The sequence below is a fragment of the Zingiber officinale genome, chromosome 10A, assembly GCF_018446385.1.
Source record: "Zingiber officinale cultivar Zhangliang chromosome 10A, Zo_v1.1, whole genome shotgun sequence".
Taxonomy (NCBI): domain Eukaryota; kingdom Viridiplantae; phylum Streptophyta; class Magnoliopsida; order Zingiberales; family Zingiberaceae; genus Zingiber; species Zingiber officinale.
Window position 1 is genome coordinate 54,251,834 of NC_056004.1, and position 6,723 is coordinate 54,258,556.

Here is a 6,723-nt window from a genome sequence, read left to right on the forward strand (position 1 = left end):
GAGGGACCCCGGTGTGCTACCACGCTACCTATCACACTACCCATGAGTGGAGCCTCCAGCGGAGCACCACCGGGCAACCTACACACCCTGTGTGCTGTGCCACTACCCATGCAGTGGTCACGTGGTGCGCAGGTCAATGTAGCCGGCCGACGAGCTCAACAATAATGGAGTCGTCAATCGCCCAGCATGCAATCATGCGATATGGTGCATGCGGCTACAATATGTCATACCTGAACATATCCTCCATATGTGTAGATGCCAAACAGACAAACACATATATAACAATGATAATAAAGAGCATAAACCCAACATCACATATCCAGCATGTATAACAACTAATATAAGCAACGCAAATCCAACAACATATAACAAGTATCTCCAGCAACTAATCCTGTGTAGATAAGCACTATAAATATCCATCTCTATAAACATACGTACACATGGTAAGCAGTAAAGGTATATCATACGAAAGTATAGCAGATAACAGTAGCAACATGTATCAAGTATCAAATAACTAAACCAGGGAGGTGCTAAAGCTACCAATACCACTAGTCATATATATATACTAGACTAACATATAGCAGACAACAGTAGCAACATGTATCAGGTATCAACTAAGCTAACACTAGGGAAATGCTAAATCTACCAATCACTAGTAATTATATATAAGTTACACATATCATAAGACAATATCAAAAAGATAAGTCAAAGGGTACCCGCCTCAAATAGAAGGTACAATCCCAAATCTGAAGTCAACGTCGAGACGCCTGTCTCGAATCAGAATCCTGTGTCAAACAACATATATATTTTATTTAGCTAAATCCAAATGAAATAGCTAAATAAAATTCCCAAAACTAAATAAGGGCAAAACCCTAATCACCACAATCACAACTTATCTAGTAATCATGTCATCTCCAACTCAAACCTACACATAAACCTAATTCATCCACAACAGGCATAACCATCTAAAATAACCAAACTACAGGATGATCTACAACTAAGATCATTTATCCTAACTAATCATAATCCAAAACATACCTAATTCTACACACTGCTGTTGATAGCTGGAACCAGAAGAGCTACTGGATGAGGTGGCTGTCGTAACCAATAGAAACCCCACAGAAACAGGACCTCAATTCACTGCCCTGATTGTAGATCTACAGCAAGGATTGTTGCTGCCGGTAACAGGATGAATTGCTGGATCAAAGAACTCACAGCATTCAATTTGAAATCCACAGAACAGGTCCTCACTGGAATAAATCGGACGAATCAATGAATTAAACTAGAATTCATTGATCAGATTAAGATTGAAGATCACAGAGCAAATAATAGATCACACCATGGAAACCATAGATCAAACAACACCCTAATCTTACCTCAACTGATTGTCTCCAGGAGGTGTCGCCAGATTCGATTCTATGTTCCCGAAAATTCCTCTGCCCCTCAATCAACAAGAAGGAAGGAATCTACGACCTAACCTGAGATCGCCAACAATCAATGAGGAAGCGAGCAAGAATCGGTAAAGAAGATTCGAACTAGGGCACAAATCAGAGAGTCGAAGGATACCAAAGAATCGACTTAGCTTTAACCCCTTCAAAGCTCCAAGATCCACTCCTCGCCGGCAACACCAAGAGACGGAGAAAGAATCGCCGATCGCCAAGAACTGGTGCGTCGGTGATCTAGGGCAGAGACATGAGAGGGGGAGGGAGGAGAGGATCGAGCCGCCCGGTAGCCAGGGACCCTGACGTTGGTGAGACTCCAGAGAGGAAAACCTCCATCGGCGGTGAGCTCGCGGAGATCGGCGACGACGCGAGAGAGGCTCGGTGGAGAGGAGAAGAGATCGAGAAGAAGGGTCGGGGAAGAGAGGGTGGATCGGCGGTTTTGGGGAAGAATTAAAAAGAAAAGGAAATATTTAATTAAAACATTTCCTCACTTAAACATGTATCCCCAAACAGGCTTTATCCGAACCCATCAATTCGTCCCCACAATACCCATCGTACAAGCTCCGAAAAATTTCCAGAAAATTTCTAAAAATTCCGGAAAATTCCTATAAGGCTATTTTTAAATCACCCTATTTATTTAAATTTTCCGAGATCTCACATCCTCCCCTACTAATAAAAATTTGGACCCCAAATTTCACTATAACTAACAGCAAATACTATAATATAACCAAACAGTATAAATGCTGAAAGAAACTCCAACCCACATACCTCAAGTAAAAAGATGAGGGTATCGAGCTTGGATCGTATCCTCCAGCTCCCAAGTAGCCTCCTCGTCAGAATGATGCTGCCATCCGACTTTAACCAGTCGGACAGTCTTGTTCCGCAGCTGACGCTCTCTATGGTCCAGAATCCGCACTGAAACCTCCTCATAAGTGACGTTAGGCTGAATTGGAACTGATACATCTGACAGAACATGTGCCGGATCGGATACGTATCTCCTCAGCATAGATACATGGAATACATCGTGGATGCCAGCTAGAGATGGTGGTAGCGCCAAATGGTAGGCTACTGCTCTAATCCTCTCCAAGATCTGGAATGGCCCAATATATCGTGGAGCTAACTTACCTCGGAGACCAAATCTCTTCACCCCTTTCGTGGGTGAAAATCTAAGAAATACATGATCACCAATGGAGAACTCCAGGGGTCTCCGTCTCTGATCAGCATAACTCTTCTGACGGTCCTGAGCCTCTGACATCCTCCGTCTGATAGTACGAACTAACTCTGCATCCTGCTAAGCTCTCTGAGGTCCTACCAACTGGGCCTCCCCAACCTCTTCCCAGAGGATGAGTGTTCGACAAGACCTACCATACAACGCCTCAAACTGTGTCATCTGGATAGCCGAATGATAGCTGTTGTTGTAGGTGAACTCCACTAATGGCAGGTGGTCCTCCCAACTGCCTCCGAAGTCCATGACACAAGACCTCAGCAAGTCCTCCAATGTTTGAATAGTCCGCTCTGACTGCCCATCGGCTCGCGGATGGAATGTCGATCAAACGGCTGTGCCCAAGGCTCGCCGCAGATTCTCGCCGAATCGGACGTGAACCGTGGGTCTCTACCGGATATAATGCTCAACGGAACTCCATGCAATCGATAACCTCTCGACAATATAACTCACTAATCGATCCAGAGAATCGCCTTCCGGATCGCTAAAAATGCGGATTGGTTAATCGACAACGACACCAAACCGCATCACGGCCTCGTCGAGTCCTAGGCAATCCTACCACAAAATCCATAGTAATACGCTCCCACTTCCACTCGAATAGGATCCTCTCAAGTAAACCAACAGGTCTCCGTGCTCTTCACCGCCGATGACAAGACATCTAGCTACAAACTCTACGATGTATTTCTTCATACCTTTCCACCAATAGAACGCCTCAAATCACGATACATACGGGTCCCACCGGTGGATAGCAAATCTAGAACGATGAGCCTCCTGAACTCCTCCATGATCGGGTGAGACCGAGGTACACACATCTACCTCGAATAAACAATACCTCGCTATCTCGTAAACTCGCTCATCTAAGCTATCCGTCGCTAATGAATCAGAATGCCGATCTCCTACCGAGCCTCGAATCCTCATCCCGATCGACGATCGAGCAATCATGGTAACAAGAATACCCCGCTCTGTCCGTCCCTCTCCTCAAGACCCAACTCGAGAATTTTCGAATCAAGTCCGTGACTAAAACTCTGTGACGAGCTAAAGTCCCTCTTCCTGCTAAGTGCATCAAGAACCACATTAGCTTTACCCGGATGATAGCTAATAGTACAATCATAGTCCTTCAGAACTCCATCCATCTCCTCTATCGGAGATCGAGTTCCTTCGTGTAAAAATATATTTGAGACTTAGTGAGAATCTCAAAAGTAATACCATAAAGATGATGTCGCCAAATCTTCAAAGCAAAGATAATAGCTGCTAATCATGTACTCGGTAGTTCTTCTCATGCTCCTTCAAGTGACGAGAAGCATAGAGACTACCCTATCGTGTCGATCAAAACAATACCAAGCCCTCAAGAGACGCGTCTGTAAAGTACGAATCCATCACCAAAAGGTAAAACCAAACTGCATCGATACTAATCTCCGCTCACTCCCTGAAGTCGGTCTCGCAAGCCTCGACCACGTGAACTTCACGCCTTCCCGTCGACGTGTCAATGGCATAGCAATGCTGGAGAAACCCTCAACGAATCGTCGGTAATATCCACCAAGCCCAAGAAACTACGAATCTCCTGGACTGATTGCTCCCAACCGGTGATAGCCTCGATCTTCCGAGGATCTATCAAATACCTCTGCTAGAAACCACATGTCCTAGAAAACCAACCGAAGATAGCCAAAATGCACACTTCATGAACTTCGCATACAGATGATGTCGTCGCAGAGTCTCCAAGACTATAAGACGTTGTTCCTCCTCGGAACGCGAATAGATCAATATATCATCGATAAACACAATAACAAACCGATCTAGGTACTCCGGAAAGATACGGTTCATCGATCCATACTTCAGGAGCATTGGTAAGCCCAAACGGCATTACCAAAACTCGTAATGTCCGTATTCAGGCGAAATGTCCGAATATCGTAATCTCTAACTCTTAGTCGATGATATCCGCATCGCAGATCAATCTTAGAATACACCGATGTATCTTTAAGCCGATCAAATAAATCCTCAATCCGTGGCAAGGGGTACTTATTTCCGATAGTCACTGCATTCGGCTACCTATAATCGATGCACAACCTCGAGTATCATCCTTCTTGACGAATAGTACAGAGAACACTAAGGCGGAATACCGTGGGGTTCTCCACAAGGATACCGAATGCTCCTACCTGCACGTCATACGCACAATGCCGCAGTGGAGTCGCCCTCCACGACGGTGTGAAGATTGGCTTCTCGCTGAGTCCCGGACTGACTAAACTGTCCTCCCGAACCAGAGACCTCGGAGGCTACATGCTGAGCCTTCAGCGAACAATCTCGGCTCAAGTGCCCAGGCAGTTTGCAATAATAGCAAACTGGTTGTCCTAGGGTGCACGCAGAGGTGATGTGGTCTCGGGATCCGCATCGGATACAATGAGGGTCATCGACGGACTATTTCCAGTTCTATTGAGAAGACCAAAAACATCCTGATGAAGATCGTCCTGACTTCTGGGGTCGGCCAGATGACCCAGAAGTACCCTGACCCGTCTGAGTGCGACTGCTCTGCTGCTATCCCGTAGTTTGTGTCTGCTGGATCTGTCCGGAAGTCCAACCAGTCTGTGTCCTCTTCTTGTCTACTTCACTCTCTGATGAGTAGACTCAATCGTAAGCGCTCTATCCAGTGCCTCTATGTATGATGCAATACCAAAACCGGCAATCTTCACCTGAAGATGCCCGTCTAGTCCCTCGACAAACTAGAGCATACGAGATCTGTCCTCGGCAATTAACTTAGGACAGAATCTGGCCAACCAATTTAAATTCGGCATTATAGTCCATCACTGAGCGGTTATTCTGCCGAAGACTCAGAAAATCCTGCCGACGTGTCATCTGATACGCCCGGGGAAAATACTGACTCTCGAATGTCTCCCTAAATCTAGTCCAGGTAATATGCTGCTCGCCTATAATCGAGCACTGCGTGTCCCACCAGATCTCTGCCTCATCTCGTACCTCAAGATCGCAGTAGTAGGCACGACTGGAGTGGGTGCCGAGTATACTAAAGGTGATACCACTAGTGGTACAGTCGAGGTATGCACCTCTGAAGTCGGAACCGTCTGGATCTTATAATCCGACGTGCCTATAATATCCTGACGAGTCTGTCCCTAACGGACAAGCTCGACCCGAGCAGATCTCTCCGGGGACTCTATCTCCAGAGAATCTATCGACCACTTACGTGGGCGACCACGTCTCGGTACCGGAACACATGTATGTGTCATATCTGTAAACAAAATGTTACCCAGATATCACTACAGGTATAAGAACTGAAAAATTACCTAATTTACCTATTTACCGTCTGGAGATATCCTGTCGCTGCTTAGCCCCCAAATAGAACCAATAAAACCTCGTCAAAATACCTCAAAATTCTGAAACAAGCAAGTTGACGAAAAATCGTACAAATCCGAAAACACCCAGATAAACTCGTAAATTCCAGAACACGAGAAACAAGTATCAGAAATCCGCTCTGATACCAAATAAATTGGTATCAGATAAAATCCCGAAAATCCAGATACGCTAACAAACTCCAGGACATGAAAATCCGAAATCGGAGCCTAGCTCTGATACCAAATAAATTGGTATCAGATAAAATCCCAAAAATCTAGAATACAAAAAACATGTATCATAGACCTGGCTCTGATACCAAATAAATTGTCATGCCCCAGGTAGTCCCTGTCCGAAGAAATTTCGCAGCATCTCCCCTGTACAGGTGACAATATGAATCCAGAATACATATATCTATACCTCGGCCACACACGGCCGGAACAATACAATACAAATAAGAAACAAACCACGCAGTTTATATCAACATTACACACAATTCAACATATAATCAATCCACGCAGTTTAATAAGGAAAGACGATATAGAATCTCGAAGATATATGTAAACATCCTACTCCACTACAACGAGGAAAGACAAAATCCACGAAGTAATGAAAATATATCCGTAGCGGAAAACCAAAAGTAGTAAACCCAAGTGTTCGATATAAAGTCCACAATACAAACCCACAATACAAGTATATAAGATGCAAAAGCAAAATATAATC

General features: G+C 44.8%; 1 long non-coding RNA gene across 2 annotated transcripts; it reads right to left on the reverse strand.

Moving 5' to 3' along the window:
- Nucleotides 1–764: 764 nt before the first annotated feature.
- LOC122027696 lies at nt 765–2,516 on the reverse strand. Of its 2 annotated transcripts, XR_006124500.1 has the most exons (4): nt 1,567–2,516; nt 1,377–1,478; nt 1,039–1,250; nt 765–785 (listed from the first exon to the last, which is right to left on the reverse strand). It is a non-coding gene; the product is annotated as an uncharacterized LOC122027696 (long non-coding RNA). The 2 variants fall into 2 exon arrangements; XR_006124499.1 differs by lacking the exon at nt 765–785 and having other exon boundaries at nt 792–1,250.
- Between the last annotated feature and the right edge of the window lie 4,207 nt (nt 2,517–6,723).